The sequence below is a fragment of the Lissotriton vulgaris genome, unplaced genomic scaffold (genome assembly GCF_964263255.1).
Source record: "Lissotriton vulgaris unplaced genomic scaffold, aLisVul1.2 SCAFFOLD_831, whole genome shotgun sequence".
Lineage (NCBI taxonomy): Eukaryota > Metazoa > Chordata > Amphibia > Caudata > Salamandridae > Lissotriton > Lissotriton vulgaris.
The window spans coordinates 168,708-184,528 of record NW_028244772.1 but is presented as its reverse complement, the minus strand read 5'-3'; the positions used below and the strand labels follow the sequence as shown (position 1 = coordinate 184,528).

Genomic DNA, 15,821 nt, shown 5'->3' with positions numbered 1-15,821 from the left:
AAGTGCTTCATTGCATGGGGATTGATGTGAGTTTGGTGCTGAATGAAAACTGAGTACAGGATGAGAGATGTAGCCCTGTCTAAGGTAAGATGTGTGTGAGTTACTTCCTGTCTGCTTTCAAAGAGAGGGGTAGGGACATACCCGAGTTTGCGGACAGTTGAAATGAAGCAGATGGAACTTTACCCCTTCCAAGATCAGCGTTTCGACCATAGCTGCGATCATGTAGAAACTATTTCATAGATTGAAATATGGAGTGAAAGTGCGTTGCAGTGTTCACCGGGGGTAAAGGCCAGTCTTCCAGAGAAGAGGCATTATGTGCTCAGTTTCCATAAGGGAGCCCACCAGGGTCTGCTTAAAAGGGTCCCCCGTGTGAATATATGTAGAGATTGAACCTATGTGAAATCTTCAAGTAGATTACACAAGATACCCAAAGATTTACAAAAAGAGGGGTTGAGATATAGGAACCGCCTCCTTCACTCCTAGTGATTTCACAACAGGGCAAAATGTGTGACTATCCTGTAGGAATGCAATTACAATTCAAAGTAACTAATGTGCAGTCTATTAACTAATCAATATCTGCTACTGCTGGTAGAACTATTAACGTTTCTCTTCTTTTTAATGCAGGTGGAATCAACAACGCCTTTACTCTCAACTGGAGCAACAACACAGGCAAGTTTTCGCTTATTGTGGAAGTTTTCGCTTATTGTTCTAATTATTTAAACCTAAGACTCTTCTAAAAGAACCCTCTGAATACGAACCATGAGTGCTATTTGGGGTCTGAGCAACGGAAACAAAGTTTCGAAAAACTGAGTAGTGTCTTTATATATTTTGAAGTTTGCTCCCAGAGCTGTACTTGCGTCACTGGAACTGTCTTGACTAATCTTTCAACTCTGCAAAGAAGCTGCTGGTGCAAGGACAGCTCGTGAATCTTCTAGCTCAGAACTCCTTTGAAAGCAGCTGAGAGGACTACCAACGGTTTAACAAAACAAATTCACTAAACTACAGTTTCTCTGGAGGAAACGCGGACTGAGCACCAAGCACTGCTGCAACAGTAATGGTCTGGCTGTGTCGGGGGCTCTGGCTGTGTCGGGGGGCTGTGGGGGGGCTCTGGCTGTGTCGGGGGGGCTCTGGCTGTGTCGGGGGGGGCTCTGGCTGTGTCGGGGGGGGCTCTGGCTGTGTCGGGGGGGGGCTCTGGCTGTGTCGGGGGGGGGTCTGGCTGTGTCGGGGGCTCTGGCTGTGTCGGGGGGGCTGTGGCTGTGTCGGGGGGGCTGTGGCTGTGTCGGGGGGGCTCTGGCTGTGTCGGGGGGGCTCTGGCTGTGTCGGAGGGGGCTCTGGCTGTGTCGGGGGGGCTCTGGCTGTGTCGGGGGGGCTCTGGCTGTGTCGGGGGGGGGCTCTGGCTGTGTCGGGGGGGGGCTCTGGCTGTGTCGGGGGCGGCTCTGGCTGTGTCGGGGGCAGCTCTGGCTGTGTCGGGGGGGCCTCTGGCTGTGTCGGGGGGGCCTCTGGCTGTGTCGGGGGGCCTCTGGCTGTGTCGGGGGGGGCCTCTGGCTGTGTCGGGGGGGGCCTCTGGCTTTGTCGGGGGGGGCCTCTGGCTGTGTCGGGGGGGGGCCTCTGGCTGTGTCGGGGGGGCCTCTGGCTGTGTCGGGGGGGGCCTCTGGCTGTATCAGGGGGGCTCTGGCTGTGTTGGGGGGGTCTGGCTGTGTCCAGCGTTGGCATAGTACATTGTTGGAAACGCATAGAGCTGGAAGTGCACAGGGCTGACGGTGTAGAAGGCACGGTGCAGTTCCTCTGCAGTGACAGGTTTCATTTGCTATGCTCACCAAAAGAGGACTTGAATGTTTGAGGAATGTTGCTCTAGAGTGTAGTGATGAAGGTCCACTCAGGAAGGTTGTATTTCAGGATGCTTTATTCATAAAGATAACAGGTTGTGAGGTACAGGACATCATGAAGATTTGTGGTTGATCAGAGCCCCACCAGGAGCTGCCTGTCAGCTGCTCAGCCCATGACCATCTGTCGCTCTGCTCCCTCAGTCCCAATATCCCGAGGCATCATCAGACTCCAACATGCCAATGAGTCAGAGCTCCGGCACTGGCAGAGCAGGGCTGGTAAAGCACCTTACAGTATAATATGCAGGATACTACATAGAGCCTATGACTTTTTCACAAATTTACCTTAAAGTTGTGTTTCAAAATGCACTCTTCGACTTGATTTTTTAGGTCTCGTGGTGAACTGCGCACATGCGCAGTCGAGCTCGCGAGATTTTATGTTTACAGAGTACTTTCACTAGCGAGGTTAAGCCCTGCCCCTCTTTTCCATGGGCTGGCGTCACTATTCATGCTAAACGGTGGCCAGCCATTGGAAAAGAGGTATTAGTGATATACTCTTTTCTCTTTTGAAGCCGTCCCACTTGGACTGGCTTCCTTGACTTATGTGTGTTATCATCTTTATGGGTCCAAACAGATGGCCCCATAAAGAAGATAAACCTTTTATGGCAGCCGTCCAAGTGGAACGGTTCTAAAAGAGAAAACTCGGCATTGTGATGAGCGCACTTTGGGTATAATCCTGGCACGCATGCTTTACTTTTAACATTAAAAGTAAAGCGCTGGTGCCACGATTATACCAAAAGTAAAGAAACAGAAAAAACATCGATTTCTTTACTTTTAGTATAATTGCGGCATCCGCGCTTTAATTTTAATGTTAAAAGTGAAAATCGGGTGCCGGCTGCCTGGCGAGCGTTTACCCTGACTGATACGGCTTGTTTTTAAGTCTCTACTGCTGATAAATGCACATCACACTATGCGCAGAGTGCAGTATGGTGGGTGCAGTATGGTTTAAAGCACCATAGCACCCATGCAAGCAGCAGAACACAAAAACACAAGAACTGGGGGCAGATAGAGGGTCCTGCCACCAGGACGTCCCCACCCTAGCCCCGCCATTGCGTGTGTGTCTGAGCCGTAACCATATACTGTTGTGAGCCGTTTCACAACCAAGTGTGCGGATGTTATTAGGCAATGCAACAACACTCGCCACCCTCCCAACCCAGGCTGCAAACAGATTTCCAGCTGAGCCCCTCAACTACTAACCCACTTCCTGCCCCCCCTCTCTGGCCCTGAGGGTGTATCCGGGGCACCTGAACCGCGTTCAGTGCAGTTCTGTCGGGGCACCTTAGTCTGAACACAAGCACAGCTGCCCATCAGAGGAACCTAAAGGACATTGGGGTGGGCTGATAGGGCAGCCCACAGATCTGGGGGTGGTTGGCTTCCTCCCACACCCCTGCCTATCAATCTGGGATTCAACCCCTTAGCTCCAGACGTCGGTCAGGTCAGACATTTGTCACTCATTCCGAACGCGCAAGTCTACCCCCAAAGTAACACAAGTCTGGTGGCTGTAATAATAATAATGGGGATATTTTATGTAGTGACACTACATGCACAATTGCCTGTGTGCTTCACTAGGACGCGTTGTTAATGCTCAACTGAATGTTGTAAGTTGTATCAAATACTGGAATGGTGACCGGCTCAGACGTGACACGGGGTGCAGTCAGTAGATCTGTGCAACAAGTACGTGACCGACCCTGCTATCTGTTCGGCGTGTGGTTTTGTACAGTAATTTAACAGGGAACCCAGCCTGCAGTACGGTATTTAACAGGAACGCATTTCTTTATTGAGTTTTCCTATGGGAGCGCTTCGCATTATATTGTGATAATCTAAGCGCTTCAAAGTATGAACCGTGATTATTAACGTTTACAACCAGTATAAAAAGTTTGCAGGAGCCAATGTGCAGTGACTCCGGAACGCGAAATTACCTTTATTTTGCGGGTTAATTTTACTCCCAACTACGCATGGCTTACTCTGTTAAAATATCTCAAAGCGGGCCATAAATACAATTGCATATGAAACAGAAGCCTTCCCTGATACTGGAGAGAAACAACAAAATTTACACATACAATAGAAAGGGATGGGGGTCGAGAGAGCAGGAGAGAGAATGAGACATGGTAGAGATAAAATCCAGGGAAGAGAGAGTTCATGCAGAGAGACAGTATATAAGAGAGGGAGGGAGAGAGCGAGAGACTCAGAAAGAGGGCACAAAGGTAGTGAAAAGAAAAGAGGGAACATTAGAAAGAAAATAAGAGGAGCGTGTCAAAGGAAGGTGAAGCACAGGAGAGTGACGGGGACACTGATAGAGAGGCAGACAGAGTAAGTGAGAAGAATAGAGAGAGAAAGAACTAGTTCTTTTAATCATTAAGCAATGTTTATCTGTCCAGAAAAAACCTTTTAGTGTGTTTTTTTATACTTGTATGGTGCAGTTCTGTTATACTTTCGTGCTTTTAAGCAATTGTACAATCAGAATAAATTTTTAACTTTGGGCCCTCTGATGATATGGAGGTGTAAGAAGAGCTGAAATAGTAACGTCACTGCCACTGTTGGGGAGTTACAGTAGAAGAATCATGGAGTTGGAGGGGGAACTTTCTACCCATGAGGCTATAGGGTTTGGAGGGGGCAAACATCAGAAAACCACCTGATGCCAGCTAAGAACTGTCTAGCCACCACCGTTGCCTCCAGGGCGCGGGAACCTCCCCTGACGTCAGCGTGCACCACCTCTCGTGGAGCGCGCGCACTGGACATCACGTGAGTCGCGCCGCCGGCCGCTTTAAAGAAGCAAGCGGCGCGAACATGAGGCACTTTTCCATGGGGTGGTGGCGGAGCGGTTGTGAGGAGTGCAGGTAAGGAGGAGGGGCTGCTGGGGATTGTGTTGCTCGTGGCTGTGGGAGCGCGGGGCAGACTGTGACCTTTTGTTTAAGTATTGTTAATCAGAGCCCGTGAAGGGGCTCTGATTAACAGCAATACTTAAACAAAAGGTCACAGTGGGCAGTCAGGGGGGCGGGGCCGCAGGGTCACAGCGGCTGGGGAAACGAGTGGAACAGAAGGCAAAAGGGGCACAAAAACGAGTAGCACAGAGGGCAGACGGGCACAAAAAACTAATGGCACAGAGGCAAAATCCGGAATACAGAAATATAGGGGCAGCTAAGAACAGAAGGCAGAACGGGCAGAGACACGGGCAGCGGGGGGTACAGAAGGAAAGACCGGACAGAGAGCAAGGGTACAGCGAGGGGAACAGAGGGAAGAAAAAATGGCATGGACCACGTACAGGCAGCGGGGAAGACGGACAACAGCAGTCAGACACAACAATGAAAATACAGGCAATACAATAAATTTGCAAACTGCCCTTAAGACCCTTATTGTGGCGTTGTATGTGTGAAAATGCACCATCTTTTCACTTTTTAAAGAAAACGTTTTGAGTGCCATTTGGCGCCGCAGACACGCGCGGTTTGGTTACTGGCGCACATAGCAATGGTTGCAGCGCACAGAGACCCTCCACTGCCGCACACAGTACCAGGACTGAGATAACGAGTAAAGGCGTGACTGATGGTGGATTAAAGATGCATATGTAGAAACCATACTATCAAGCCCTGGTATTAATCACGGGCCACAAGCTTCAAAGAAAAACGTTTGATGCCAGCACTTGTTCGTTTACAAACTAAGCACTCTTTATTTTCCCAAGTAAAAATGAACCTGATGGCAGAAGTGATGAAAGAGGTAGCCGAATGGATGAAGAACAGCCGCCTGAAACTGAACTCGGACAAGACGGAAGTCCTCATCCTGGGATCCTTACCCTCCGCCTGGGACGATTCCTGGTGGCCCCCCGCCCTGGGCAGCGCACCCACACCAACAGACCACGCACGTAACCTGGGCTTCATCCTGGACTCCTCCCTCTCCATGACCAGACAAGTCAACGCCGTCTCCTCGTCGTGCTTCAACATCCTGCGCATGCTACGTAAGATCTTCCGGTGGATCCCCACCGAGACCAGGAAGACGGTCACCCAGGCCCTCGTCACCAGCCGTCTGGACTACGGCAACTCCCTCTACGCCGGAACCACCGCCAAGCTCCAGAAGAGACTTCAGCGGATCCAGAACGCCTCATCCTGGACATCCCCCGTCGCACCCACATCTCCGGACACCTGAGAGACCTGCACTGGCTCCCGGTCAACAAGAGAATCACCTTCCGACTCCTCACCCACGCACACAAAGCCCTACACAACCAAGGCCCGGGATACCACAACAGCCGCCTCAACTTCTACGCTCCCAAACGCCAGCTTCGATCGACCGGCCACGCCCTCGCCGCCGTCCCCCGCATCCGAAGAGCCACCACAGGAGGTCGGTCCTTTTCCTACCTCGCCGCCAAGACATGGAACTCCCTCCCGACCCACCTCCGCCTGACCCAGGACCACCTCGCCTTCAGGAAGCAACTCAAGACCTGGCTGTTCGAGCAGTAGCGGACCCCCCCTCCCTAGCGCCTTGAGACCCTTTGGGTGAGTAGTGCGCTATATAAATGCTGTGATTGATTGATTGATTGATTGAAGTGGGCAAGATCTTTAAGGGGAGAGGAGTTGGCCTAACGGCTGGGGCACTCGGTTTAAGAACTTGAAGTGGACTAGTCTGTCTGCCATTGAGTGAAACCTTCTTAGTGACAGTGCAGCAGTAGCGCCATGTGTCCTCATCTAATACCATGCCTAAGTCGGTCTGCCACGCCAGCCGTGCCTTAGAGTGTGGGTACCGTGTAATTGTCTGTGTGAGCTCGTACAGACTGGACAGCAGCCCCCTAGGTGATGCGGTTTTGATTACATGTGTAAGCTCAGGGACCTCAGGGGGTTCCGTTATGTCCCCACCCAGCAAGTCACCCAAAGCGCTGCGCACCCTATGGAACTGAAATCGCGTCTGTAGCGGAGGCTCCTCGCTGGTGCCCAGCACCTGCTCCCACGTCTTAACCACTCCGTCAGCGAACAAGTCTCCAGCTGTGTTTACGTTCAGTTTATGCAAAGCTTCAATCACTCCCTTTTCCGTGAGTGGCGGTATCCATATGGCCCAGTCAACTGGCATCACAGGTGAGTACAGCAATGCCCCACCCTGCATCTGTAAGAGGCTGTGCCATGCATGATTGGTGGCTGTTATAGAGTCCAGTATGCCCGTTGTACGATCCATTGACTGGAAAATAGTGTGCTGGAGTGTGTCTGGTTGTGCAAAGATGGTCTCCATGCGAACATGAGGTATGTTTCTGTCTCCGTGTAGCCAAGTGTGTAAATGTGACGCCTGTGCCGCTCTGTAGTATGCCTCCAAGCCCGCCCATTGTGTAAGGCATAGTAAGTGTCCACCGGAGGCGAGGCTGACCGCCCGCCCAGGCTAGCTTTGTCATCAGTTGTTGCAGTCGTGTAAAAAATGATTTGGGGAGGACAATTGGTAAGGTAAGAAACAAGAACAAAAACCTAGGGAGCAAAACCATTTTCATGATAGATATGCGCCCCTTTAGGGACAGGGGAAGCTTGCTCCAATGAAGCACGTAGTCTTCTAGCTTACTAATCGCAGTGCCATAGTTGGCTATAAAAAGGATTTCCTAATCTGTGTGCAGATGTATCCCCAAATAGCAGACCGTATCCGTGGTCCACTGGAGAGGGTATTCCATTTGTGCTTGCTGCGTGAGCGGTGTAAGTGGAAAGGCGAGCGACTTGGTCCAGTTGACCTTTAGACCAGAGAGTGCCCCAAAGCGTACCACCTCCCTAAGTACTGATGATAAGTTGTTATCCGGGTCGCGGATGTACAGCAGGGTGTCATCTGCGTACATCGAAACTATAATCCTGTAGCTTGGGAAGCCTATGCCTTCGTTCCCGTGGTATTCCCGCAGAGCGCAAGCTAGCGGTACAGCCACCAGGGCATATAGGAGGGGCGAGAGGGGGCATCCCTGCCTAGTCCCTCTGCTAATAGGGAAGGGGTCCATGACCAGGTCTCCCATACGGAGCCTCGCACTCGGTTCGTGGTACAACGCTCCCAACCTTTGGAGAAATGGTTGTCCCAGGCCCATACGCTGCAGCACTACACGCATGAAGGGCCACTACAGAATCAAAGGCTTTCTCCATATCGAGAAAGACTGCCAGTGCCTTTCTATTTGGTCGAACATGTTGGATCACTTATAAACTAGGTTTCTGCCAGGGACAAACCCCGCCTGGTCCGGGGCTACCAGTCCGTTAACAAGCAGGGCCAATCGAGTGGCCAGGACCTTGGCAAATAGTTTGGTATCGACGTTCAGCAACGACAGGGGCCTGTATGAGCTGTACTCATCGTGTGGCTTTCCCGGCTTCAATATAGTAACCAAGATAGCCTCTCTCATAGATTTGTGGAAAAAGACTCTTTTTATCATAAGTTATGTCCCATCATACACCCTCTTCAGTCACGTCCCCGAGCCCATCGTGCTAAAACATGAACGCACGAGAACACGAGCACACGAACACGAACTAATCACGCGCTGATCATGCACCTCACGAAGTTGCACACGCACTCGCCCTCCCCTAAAGGCAACATTACATCTTCATGCTCAGGGCGATTCCGCGAACCAGTTTCCTCACTTAAACCGTGCATTTCTGTGGTCAAGCCAATGCCGAGAACAAGACCCCCCCATCTGTAACCATTTCCCTAAGATCAGACCGATTCCGAGAAGTAACCCCCGCTCTGTTGAACCACGACAACCAATTCCGAGAAGAAGAGCCCCCTGAATGCTGAAACACGACAAACAGACATCCTGTCACGACTCTCTTTCTCTTATCTAAGGAACCAGCCTAGCGTTATTTCTTCACACCTTTGACTCTTGTGCTTCCTTATTCTGAAACATGACTCAGCCTTATTTCTTCTACTACGTGCCCCTTTTTCACGACGTTATCTCCTTTTATGATCATGACTTCTGTTTCATTGCCACATATGATCCGGGCCTACATGACTTCTGTTTTATTGCAACATATGATCCGGGCATGCATTGAAGGGAAGTTCCTTCCTCTTTTCTTGTTATAAATACTGTGTGTTCAGAATGTAAAGTTAGAGATTCTTCCGATCCTCCCTAGGTGACGGAGCTCTCCCTTAACTCGAGTTACTGAATAAAGACCCTGAATTCGAACCACCACGGACTCTGCTCTTCATACTTGAATTTATTGTTTATAGAAACTCCGTTCAAGGTAAATTACTAAAATATTTACCACAGATTGTGGCATGCTGCCCTCTACACATGTCGTCAAAGAGGGTCGACAGATGTGGTAGCAGTTGGTCCTTGAAGGCTTTGTAGAAGCCTGCCGTTAGGCCGTCCGCCCCTGGTGCGCTGCCTGATTTCATACTGGCAAGCGCGTCCAGAATCTCGTCCCTTTCTGTTGGTTGCATGAGAAATTCCCTATCGGAGTTGGCCAGTGTGGGGATGTCTATATGACTTAAATAGTCAATAATTTCCTCTTTCATATCGCCGTCCTTATAGGAATACAGATCCGAGTAGTAATTTTTTAAAAGTCTCAGCTATTTCTCTATCATATGTGGTTGGCACTCCCTTAGCAGTGTTCACCATAGGGATGTGATGGCGCCGCCATGCTCCCTTCATAAGGTTGGCCAGCACTGCGCTCAGCTGCTCCCCCTCTCCATATACCCGAGCCGTGGAGTATTTGCTCATGTGTTTGATCTCCCTGTCCGCTTCCTCATGATACTCCGCCAGTAGGGTCCTAATTTCTGCGCTCACAGCGTCATCTGCGAAACAACTCTGCGCTCCAATTCCCCTCGTTTTTTCTCAAGGTCCGCCAATCTCTTCCTGATCGCTTTAAGTATGCCCGAGTGCTTTGACATCGCGACTCCTCTAATATAGGCCTTGAAGGCCTCCCAAACTACTTGGAAGCTCTCAACCGAGCCTATATTCTGTTAAAAAAACGTGTCTATGGCCTCAGCCAGCTCTCCCCTAAACACTGGGTCCAGTAGAGAGTTAGGCGGGAATCTCCATGTAAATGGCGGTATGATTTTGCCTGGGATGTGAATTTCCATAAGTACAGGTGAGTGATCAGACAGGGTTCTGGGCAAAACCCTGCAGTCCCTCACCCGGTCCAAGAGGGAGGAGGAAGCAAGCAGGTAGTCTATCCTAGTGTAGATGTTATGATATGCAGAGTAGTGCGTGTACCCCCCCTTGTCGCAGATTCCTGGACCGCCATACATCCCCCAAGTCCAGGCAGGTGATTGCGCTCTGCAGCTCCAAAGCAGCAGCTGCAAGTCTGCGGGGAGGGCCAGTTGATCTGTCCAAAGTAGGGTTCATAGTGAGATTGAAGTCCCCCCACCCCCCACAATAGCGAACTCCTTTGGCTAAGTCGTTTGATCTTGGCAGCAAGGGTCCTGTAGAATTCTGGCGAGTCAAAATTGGGGCCATTTGTGTTGACAACTGTAGGGTCTGCGGCAGGGCCATAACATCTAGATATAACAAATCCCCCATCAGGGTCCGTTTCCAGCGTTTGGACCTGCAGTTTGGATTTCGGGTTAACCCATGTCAAAACCCCTCTGGCGCTAGTAGTGAACCCCGCAGCAGAGATGTTACCCTCCAACCCTCTGCTTCGAAGCATGTGGTTGTGTGCAGGAAGGTGCGTCACCTGAAGTAGGGCTATGTCTTATGTGCTGGCGCTGCAGGTAGCCGACGACCTTCCTGACCTTACGGTGGTCGTTCAGACTGCGAACATTCCAACTTATAGCGGTCAGTCTAGGTGTGTGTTGTTCCCCCGTCTGTGGTGGTGTCAGCCATTACGTCTTAGTATTGGATAGGAAGAAGGCATATTTCTGTCTGTGTAATCAATGGTCATAGAGTGCAAAGTCAGATTAAGCAATTTCCCCAAAGTAACTGAACAAACTTCCGTCAAACATGATAATACTGTTTGTGAACTCCTCAGAACTCCTCCATCCCCCTCCCACAGCAGACCAACCCCAACTCGGCCCGGCATGGTAACGTCCCCCTCCCAATTCTCCCCAAAAATGCTCAAAAAATCCCCAAAGGGGACCAACAGTGCACACAGCGCGAGGGCCGAGGTTGCCAGGTGGAACAGCCGTAACTTCAGGCAGCAGCTGCGTAGGCCCCGCCCCACCCACCAACGCTAGAGGAGGTTATGCCGGCGTGTGCAGTCAGGGCACAGATAGGCCACTATAACATATTTACAAACCGGCACACCCCACAACCAAAGCGTCCCAAGCTGTTGCTGATACATGAGCCGCGTCAGCCTGCAACTCTCATATGGCGGCTGAGCCGGTGTGCGTACTATAAGCGCAGCGACAACAGACAAATCAAAACAGTCTCACCAATATGTCGAGTCCTCGGGATTCCCATGGCCCCCTCTCTCAGAGGCATAAGCAGTGGGCGCTCGGATGTAGTGCTCCATGTAGCAGCGCCAAGTCCCAAGTCTGCATCAAGGGATGCTGCGAACAGTCAAGGGACCCACATTCAGCAAATCAGCGAGTCCATACAGTTTTACTAGTCCTGTTTGTCCAGTTGGCTGCCGGAGTCCTCCTCGCCATTCTGACTCCTAGGGCTACCCCTGCTTTCCTTTGTCCAAACTTTCAACGCCTTGTGTAGGTCTTTAGGATCCGTGAAGATGTGAATGACCTTGCCGATTGATTCTCAATTTTGCTGGGTATAGCATGGCATAGTCCAGCCCGAGGTCACGGAGTTGTCTCTTGTACAGAGCAAAGTGTTTGTGTTCTTCTTGTACCTTTGCAGTGAAGTCCGGATACAGTGAGATGTCAGATCCCTCGAATTGCAGTGTCATTTTCTCTCGGGCTATCCGCAAGGCTGTGTCTCTGTAATTTAGGAGCTTGGCGATGATTGGCCTTGGGGTGCTCCCGGCTTCGGGCGCGGGCCCAGCGTGCGATGTGCCCTCTCGACTATAAACATCGGCAAGAACGCTTCCGCTCCCAGCAGCATTAGCAGCAGTTTCTCAACGACTAGCTCCATTTTACCCGTTTGTGTGGTCTCCGACACTCCCGTGATTCGTATGTTCGATCTGCGAGAGCGGGCCTCCAAGTCCTCCGATTTGTCTTGTAGGACCTGTAGTATCCGGTCTTGCTGCTTTCGGACTTTGTCTTGTTCCGTTTGCACCTCTTCCACTTCCGTTATGCGCCTCTCCGCCATGTCTAGTCGCGCAGCATGTTTTTCAACTCTTTCCGACATACACTCCATTCGATAGGAGAGGGCATCTATTTTGGAGCCCAGCGATGCTATGCTGTCTTGGAGCCCCTTTTCCATCGTTACCAGCAGTGTTTTAATGTCTGCGTAAAACGTGTCCTCGGCCCCTCTCGCCTGCGGGATAGACTCCATTACCTGTGCCTCCGGGGCCCTAGTGCGGCGCTGCTCGAAGGGTAACTTGGTTTGGGTTTTGTCACCCTTGCCCCCAGGTCTCCGGGCAACTGCTGTCGCGTACTCCCGCTGTGTCTCGGCGATATATCACCGAGAGTTCAGTACGTCCGCCCTCCAATCACTTGGCCGTTATCTTGACCAGGTTACCAGGGTCGGCTCAGGCCCAATGGACTCAGTCTAGCAATCCTTCTAGGGCTGTTCCCGCTGCCGATGCAGCGCGGTGGGTCTCCCTTACCGCTGCGCCACAAGGCCGGCACCAGAGCCCGCCACAGAGAACCCACCGAGGCAGGCCACACTCACCGCCTGTTATCAAGTGCCGCTGTTCGTCCACATCTCCGTGCTGCTGCAGCATCCTAACTGAGAGCTCCCCAAGTCACCGCCGACACATATGCTCCCGAGGGTCCCAAATACCGGCTCTATGGGCCTTGAGTCGCAGTCTGCCGGGCTAGGAGGGTATCAAAAAATGTATGCGCTCCAGTGCCAGTGGCGCAGTTGGGGCACCACGTGTTCTCGTTGTGCAGGGGGTATGCGCAGGGGCTCCAAGAACCAGGCTCTCCGGGTTCTGAAGCGCAGCGCTAAGTATGGGCCCTCGATCCACCGGGCTGACGTCGCTCTGGTCTGCCGCGCGTACTGCGGCCAGCGTGGATAATCCATGTTGGGGATGAGCGGCCTAGATCTCCGGCGCTCAATCATCTGCCGCCCGAGTCGCTGTGGCTCGGAGTGCCCCCATTTCTCTCGTACCCGGCAGCGGAGATCTCCGGGCGTGTTTGCCCACCTCTGTGCCCCTTCAGGTCCTGTGCTGGCAGGATAGTTGGTGAGTTATTGTGGCGATGGCGCGGAGCATCTAGATCACACGTCCGCCATCGGCTGTGGCAAGCTCCGCGCCCCCTCCAGCACCCAAACTTAGTATAAGTATAGGAGCTGTGCCCCTAGGACTTTAGATTCACCTGGACGACATCTTGAAGCTGAAATCCCGGAACTTCGACATTCCATTTTGACTCGAAGACTAAGGACATCTTCCTTGTGGTCAACGACTGACCACCCTGTTCAAACAGGCATCACCAAGCAACTTGCCGGTCTGCAATGTCGAGGCTCCCGCCGGATCCCGAAGAGGCTGTGACACAGAACTTGGACTTACAGACATCTCTGACCACGACCCACATCCACCGCAAAGCTGAGACCCGTGGCAGACATGAGAGATGTGTACTTTAAGCCCCAGCCCCGAGCACTATCTGTACCAAAGCACAGGCCTGCACACTCCACGAGGGTACCGTGGAGCCTGCTGGTGCATTTCTGCTCGATGCGTCTTCCCGGTTCCTTGCCCGTTGGCTAGTGACCCCCTGAAAGACTTTCTTTTAACTTTCTGGCCTGGTTGCTCCAGGCTTGCTCCAGCATCCCTACAAAGAAGCGCCCCAGACCTTGCTGGTCTGCAACAGAGCTCATTTCGACTTCCTGCGTGGGTTGCGGTTACCAAGGCTTGTTGGGTCCAATCCAGATACCGACAGGGCAGTCAACTAGATCCTTTGTATGACAGCTCGAATCCAGCGCCTGGTCCTCGTCGATGACTCCTGGACCACGTGGCTGAAGAAACAAGCTCACATTCACTTCGAAAGCATCCAACATCACCTGATTTCTTCCTGGTCACTGGCTAGTGACCCAGACTGTCCCCTCACCTTTCAGGTTCTTCAGATCTTTGATCCACTCTTGGATCTACCCGGACACTTTTACTCTGGTCGCCTGCAGCACTTCTTTACAGGTCTCCATTGAAAATGATGACAAAACCTGACACGAAAAGACACCTATCCACCCGGCTTCCCTGGGTGAGGTAACATGTGTACTCCGGTGCTCCCGTGGGTCTTGACTCTAGAAGTGTCCTAGTTTAAAAGGGTTTCATCCAAGTCCATCCGGAAGTGTCCTTAAACTGTATATTTGTAACTTCTTTGTTTTCCATAGAAAGTCAACACGGGCCCCCTTCATTGGCTGCACATGCTCCTCGGCAGGCACACGCCCCCCCGCCCCCACCGAGTTTACCTTTGTGCCTTGATTCTGATGATCCTAGTCCTGGTTCCAATTCAAATCCAGAATCCTGAATGCGTCCTAGACTCAGTCCCCAGCTGTAGTAACAACAAGCCAGAAAAGCTAAGAGAGGCAGCCCAGCCCTGCCTCCTCCGGGCTCTGATGGGCGCAGACGGGCCCACCCATGTCCCGGGCACTCCCGCGCTGCAGGATGCCCCAGTCTTTTTTAAGCGCCTCCAGGCACGGGTGGCCATCATGCTGGTGGCACTTGGGTGCACAAATGGTGGGAGTTAGTCTGCCCCAACACCAGACAATAACAATCGTCAACGGGCTCCTAACACTCAACTTGCAAAGAGCTGCTCAGTGCTCCTCCATCTGAGGTTGAGATACTGGGTGAACTGAGAAGAGAGCACCTAACATTCAGCACTGAGGAAACATCACAGGCACTGAAGCAATTGAAAAAAGAAGTGTCTCCTGGATTAGATGGCATTCCCGGGGATACGCATCTATCGCGTCCTGAGGTCTAGATGCCATACATATTAAGCAATGCATTCACGAGGGAGGATAGGGTTCTGATGCTGAGACTTGTTTACACTGACTCATATGCTAAGGCGAGGAGGATCCAGGGGGAGGACCATACGATCCAGAGCCCTATAAAGCGTGGCGTCACACAGGGCTGTGTGCTGGCTCCCACTCTGTTCAGTATCTGTATAAATGGAGCAGTAGACTGTCTTGTGCAGAGCAATCATGGTGCACCCAAAATATGTGGTCTACCTTTCCCAAGATTGTTTGCGGACAATACCCGGGTGGGGGGCCGCAGATGCCCTCCAGGAGCTTGGCGGCGCAGTGCCGCAGGGCCTTCAGTTCTGCCGCCTCCTTCTCACTAGGCAGTTGGTCCTCCCACAGGCGGTGGAGCGCCCGCCCGCAGGCCTTCTCCAGGAGGTTACGGATGTAAACTCTGGCCCCCAGGGGGTGGGCCGGCATCGAGGGGTCCAGAGGCAGCATGACGAGGGGTCTGGATCACAAGCAGGGTCTGCAGGAAGGAGGCCGGGGATCACAAGCTCAGTCAGCATGGAGGAGACTGAAGAGCTGGGTCAGTGGGCAGGGTCCCTGAGCCTTCACTACTCCCCCCGCACCCCCCCCTGGCATCAGAGAGTCTGAGCTGTCTGTGCTCCTGGTACAGTCAAGGGGGGATCAAGAAGTGAGGATCATGCACGGACGGGGGGGCAGGATGGAAGAAATGATGCATCGTTTGGAAAAAGAATCCTCTTTGGGAGGCGGGATGTGAAGAGGAGGAGAGAGTTGGAAAGCACCAGAGGCAGGTGGAAACAGCGAAAGGAAGGCCAGAAGTATGGATGGAAGGAAAGGTGAAAAGAAAGGGTTAAGGAGCAGGGAAGAAAAGGCTGCAATGTTGGATGGATGTAAAGGTGCAGCGATGGAAGGCTGGACTGTTAAGCACTGAAAGGATGAATGCATGAAATGCTTTAACCCCTTCGGCGCTGATGACAAAGCCAGCTCATCATGGGCGTTACCTGCGCTACGCGGATGACGAGCTGGCTGTGTCATAA

The 15,821-nt window shown here is 52.1% G+C and overlaps 1 long non-coding RNA gene across 1 annotated transcript in view; it reads left to right on the top strand.

Annotated features, from left to right (window-relative positions):
- LOC147666750 (uncharacterized) overlaps window positions 1-15,821 on the top strand; it is a 92,684-nt gene that overhangs the window by 54,947 nt on the left and 21,916 nt on the right. Inside the window, exon 2 of the long non-coding RNA XR_015304736.1 lies at window positions 625-669. This is a non-coding gene — a long non-coding RNA (uncharacterized LOC147666750). The remainder of the gene's footprint in view (window positions 1-624; window positions 670-15,821) is intronic.